The sequence below is a fragment of the Lactuca serriola genome, chromosome 5, assembly GCF_051521515.1.
Source record: "Lactuca serriola cultivar US96UC23 chromosome 5, Lser_US96UC23_V15, whole genome shotgun sequence".
NCBI classification, from domain to species: domain Eukaryota; kingdom Viridiplantae; phylum Streptophyta; class Magnoliopsida; order Asterales; family Asteraceae; genus Lactuca; species Lactuca serriola.
This window is the reverse complement of record NC_136412.1, coordinates 255,145,283-255,151,282: the sequence shown is the minus strand read 5'-3', so window position 1 is coordinate 255,151,282 and position 6,000 is coordinate 255,145,283.

The window sequence follows — 6,000 nt, the reverse complement described above, 5'->3', positions numbered from 1 at the left end:
GTTGTCATCGTGAATGGAGATGGTGGTTAACAGTGGGAGAGAGAGAGAGAGAGAGAGAGAGAGAGAGAGAGAGAGAGAGAGAGAGAGAGAGAGAGAGAGAGAGAGAGAGAGAGAGAGAGAGAGAGAGAGAGAGAGAGAGCATTAGTTGGGATGAATATGGTAGATTTTGTTAGAGAGGATTTACTTTATTTATTAAAGAAGTCTATCAAGATTTTAAAAGGATTATATATATATATATATATATATATATATATATATATATATATATATATATATATATATATATATATATATATATATATATATATATATATATTGTTCTTACTTTATATTATAAATTCGAAGTTAATCATAGGTTTGCTTCCAAATCGGGAAATACTATAACTAAGTGCCCATAGTGATGCACCACATTTCCCGAATCATTAATCATATTCATAAAGTTAAACTCATGACGTAATTTTAATCCTAATTTGAATCTAGAACTTTGTAAATTAGTTTAAAATTAACATGTATTTTATATACTAACGGACGTAATATAAAACATAAAAATTTCTCAACATATGAACAACTTAACAAAAAAATTGGAAGAAATCAAAGAACTACAAAACGTTAAGCTTTTGCAAAAAAATTACATGGAAGAAAATCAAACAAATACAAATAATCTATTACAAACATTAAAATTAAATTGCCATTACTTTTAAACCAACAAAACGTACTTTGTTGTTATCATCACTTGTTAATGAAATGATATAACTTAACTAATGTTGTTAATATTATATTCTAAACCTTCTCATTACAGTCTCTATTTTTTGCTAAGATTTGTTACAATGAGTAACATCCCTATATACCTTGTTTAATAAAACAAATTGCTAAGACATACCAAAATAATAGATTGTCACAACATTCGCTTTTAATAACAAAATAAATGGGTCCAGTCCCAACAGCCCCAAAAACAACAACATGCTTTGGGAAGTTGCAAAAAACAACGGCATACTTTAGGTCTTATACAAACAAAAGTAAAAAAAAAAAACATGGGTCTATAATTTCTCTGTGATTCAAAAAGGTTTTCAGCCTTCATCATCCCAACTGTTTTTTGGGTGAATCCTTGCATAGCTTGAGCTTCCTATTAACATCAAGTACTTATGCCACAAAGTCAGGGTTATATGTCTCATTTAACAATATTCATCCATGAAAATTTTGAATGAGAAAATAAAACCTTAAATAGATGTTCTGAAGCGGATAGGATAGAAGGAACTTAATGAGGCTGCCCCAGAAACTTAAGAAATGTCAAAAGGACAAAAATGCCCTCGGTACACATATGCGCGCCGAAGAATAATTTTGGACGGCGATTAGTGTTTAATAATTAATTTTAATTCGGTGGACAACTTATACTTTTTCTCACCAAAAATTAATTTCTTTATATTTTAATTATTTTTTTTTTGTTTTCAATGTAAATTTTTTAATTGAGTATATTTTAACCACAAATTGTTGTAAGACGTGCTTTATAATTGTATAAGAGAATGTAAGTTATATGAAAAAAGCATGTATATATTAACTAACAACATACAATATAAAACTACAAATGTGATGTCTATCTGCAAAATCATAACAAACTAAGAATTACTTTACAAACTAAAAAATGAATATAATGCATGACAAAAACTAAGGTCAAAGGTTTTATCAATTAATACAATTCACCCTCATGATTGGCAGTCATTACATAATAACATTAGTCACAAATAGACAAATGATTCAAGAGAAAAAATCATTAGATTCCCCAAATGTTTGATTGATTTTTAATTCGATATCAAACAATAACCAAAACAAAATAATAAAACACAGGGACATAAGCAGTGTCTCATTCAATAAGTTAAAAGCTACGTCTCTTTTACATGTGACAGTTAGTAAAATAGATAAAACACATATTCAACAACATTTGACACAACAATGTTTTCTGCAAAACACCAAGTGATATCATGCTTCCATACATGCACAAATTTAACAATATGTAGGCTTCCATACCTACACTTCCATGTACACAACTCAGTGGTCAGGTTTATAACAAAAATAAAAGAGTCCCTACAAATATTCAATATTATTCATGTTTCATCCCTTGTTAAAGGATTCATATCTGCAGCCATTTAACACCAATACGGTGTTATGATTGAGAGGCAGTTTAGGGTTTCAACCGAGATGGAGGAGGAAGAAAGACAACAATGTAATAGATTAAGAGAAATAGAGGTTCGATGAGGTAGATTTCCTAGAGGCAATATCTGATTTCAAGAGAAAGAGACACGGTTTCAGAAAGAAATATGGAAGAGAACTGAAAGCGGATCGGGGTTTTAAAGGGCCGGAGGGAAACGAAAAGTCAGGAACGACGATCAAAGCAGCTATAGGAAAGGTCTGGAGAGGGACGCTACTTTTGTGTTTCTTTTGTGTGTGAGTCGAATTCAACTAAGAAAATCAAGAGTATACCTGTTTGATTTCATTCATCTTGCCATATATACGCAGACCAACTACTGATTCTTTGCCACCAGATTGTGATTTTGATGGTCGATGGCGGAGCGGGTGATGTCTTGCGATGGTTTCCGATGAAGGAGTTTGAAGATTGTGGTAGCTAGGGTTTATGGTCGAGGAGAATTATCTGATGGTGGTGGTATTTTGGGTACTGAAGAAGACTGAGATGCTATATACCGATTTAGTTGGTTTTGACCAATTCAATTTGGTTTTTACCAATTCAATTGGACTTAAATTAAGGGAATGTTGGTTCAGTTTTGAATTATTCACGAGATTTAAATTTCATGTGAGCCATAATCGTCGGAATAAAATTTGGTTTAGCCAGAGATAATACCACATGGACAAAGTGGATTATTTCTATTTTTGCAATTTTTAAAATTTTTGAATGAAACCATACTTAAATAATAAAATTGGCTTGGTTATTTGTACGGTAAACTTAAAGGTTTGGACGTTTTAAATCTATTTATGGAAATAATAAGATTTGTATAATAATATAGTAATATATATATATATATATATATATATATATATATATATAATAGTTTCTGAAAATTATAAAATGACTAGAAAATAGTTAATGACAAAAATTAGATGCCATATTAACATTGTACAGATAAAAAATGATCAAATTATCCTATGAGGCATGTCAGGTAAAAAGAAAATATGAGCTTGATAGATGTTCAAAAATTTAAGTGGGAGGATAGTTAAATTCTCAAGAAGAGAATTTAATTTCTCTTTTAGGTCCCGATTGGTGAGTGGAACAAGATGACACAGAACCGCACTAAGTTTTTAGAGGGTTTTTGCATACCTGGAACAAGAACAAACTGAAAGTTTGACCAAGTCTAATAGGACAATTCACTAAAAAATAGTGTTACCCAAAAAGGTGGGAACTCAGTAGAACACGTATTCATATTTTCTTAATCTGATGAAAATAACCCTGGAATGGGTCTCAACTTTCGTCTCTACCTTTATTGTTATCTACCAGTCTTATCAAATTATCCTTTTCTTCAAATAAATATCATTGTCTTTCTATATCAATCGCACACAAAATTTGATTATAGATTACTGATCATCGATTTTAGTCTCATACAAACTCTGAAGCCATCAAGGATCTCATATTTGTCATGTATGTTCAACATCCTAAGGTACATTTCTTTTTCAAACATCAGTAACTACCAGTGTTGCAAATATCGGCCTAGGCAGCCGATTAATCGGCGCCTAGGCGCTTGGCGGTCCTCCACCGTCGACGTTTATAACTAATCGGACCCTATTATCGGACGTGGTCAAAATCGGTCAAAGACGGAGATTATCGGGTCTAGGCGAGCCTAGGCGCCCTAATCGGTAAAAAAAAAACTTTAAGGGCAAAAGTGTCAAATTGTTAGAATTGCTGCTAGGGTTCTTCTCACTCCATCGCATTCATTTCTTTTCTTTTTTGAAATTCTCTCTGTAGTATGAAGGAATGAAAGAAAGCATGAACTGAAGCTTCTAAAACAACGCCATCTTCTTCTTCGATGTCATATGTCCCTCCTCCGACACCGTCTTTTTCTTCCATTCACGTCGTCGCAGTCTGTCAGTCGTCATCCTCGAAGCTAAACCAGTCTTCGCCTTCTGAAGATTCTATAATAGTCGCCGCCTCCTGTGTGTTATATAGTTATATAGCAATAATCAGGATGGAATCATCGATCATGGAATTCCCACATATCCACAGCCTCCTGCTATTGAATTCCCTTAACATTCACAAAGTTCCAAATGCAGTAGACAACAGGTTGCAGGTCCACATCTCTTCTTGATGCTATTGGAACCCATTGTTCATAACACTTTTTTCTCCCCATTTTATGCAGACTTGGATCCAAATGCAATTGTTGGTAATTTTGATCTAATGTATTAAGGATCAAAAGGGTTTTTGTAATCATAGTATCATGTTATAATGTTATATTTATTAATTTTTAGTAACTTTTAAATAGATATAATGTTATATTCTTAGGATTAATGTTTTATTTATTAATTTTTTTAATAATTAATGGTCCCCGATTAATCCCCGCCTAACCGATTAATCCCTTGACCCCAGTCCACCACCGAGCTACCGTCGAGCGATTTCTGCAACCTTGGTATCTACATCTCTTCATTTACTTGAATGGATTATTGATTTTTTCTCTCCTAACCTTACTTGCATCTGTCAGTCCTTAGTTATGTGTATTAATTTTGATTGGCTTGAAGTTTTCTATATAATGAAAATTTGATTTTGAACAATTTTTTATTCTTTATCGGCCTACCTTACCTACATATGCATATGTTTCTTTAATTATGTGTTCTAATTTCATTTGTCAGTAGATATTTTTACCCTTTCTTGATTACTTTATATTACCTGTAAGAAAATTCTTTTGATTTATTTGGTGGCTGTAATTCTTGTGTGGTTAGTAGCGGTGGTGGATTCCAATTTTTGTGAGGTTGTTTACAAGTGATAGTGGAAAAAAGAACACTACACTCTTATCATCCCTCTTCGGTCTTCTACCCTTCTAATTATTTAGCCCTCTAATCAGTATGTTATCCTCTCTTGTAGAGTTTGAAATGTGTTGTGAGATGTCGAAGCGTCTTTTGTCATGTTTAGTGTCGAAGTCTGTTTTCATGGATTCGTTGTATGTATTTCATAAGGGCATTTTTAGTGGTCGAAGCGTACGTGTCGTAGCCCTTATGTACTTTTTGTTTACTTCTGGTGTTCCTATAAATAGGGATAAATATAAGGGTTAGAGTAAGTTTTGGCACTCTGTGTACTTTACTCTTTCATTCACTCGTATCCTTTCAAAAGTATTAATAGAGCCAAACAGATTATATTTACAATTTGTCTTCTTGAATCAAGTTGTGTACATCTTATATAGAAGTATTTACATCTCTCTCTCTCTCTCTCTCTCTCTCTCTCTCTATATATATATATATATATATATATATATATATATATATATATATATATATATATATATAACCTTATAAAGCAGATTTGGTCAAATGCTGAATTTTAAGTCTTACAAACCATATTGCAATTTATACAATGAATTTATACATGTAGAATTAGTAAATCTTATCCGGTCAACGATTAAAAAAATCATTTTGCTTTTGAATCGGTATTCCTCACTTTCACCTAATGAATCGATAAACACCAACTATATTTTATATAATGTCTCTATATAAATCTCCTCTTTCACCGTTCGGTCACAAGCGCACACCACAAATCACCCAAATCCACCAACACCACCGAATTTGCTGCTACCGTTTAGCGTCATCATAGTCATTATCGTCACTCACGAACACCACCTAAACAAATTCTATACCTTCTCTCATCACTTTCCTTTTCTTTGTACTTTGTCGATACCAGAAACCATAAAGAGCATATTTCGATCAACCCTCATTATTGTTGAAATCTATGGAATGATTTAATGTAGTATTAAAAAATTGAAGTGGAAGAAGGAAGACATCAATGATTCCAAA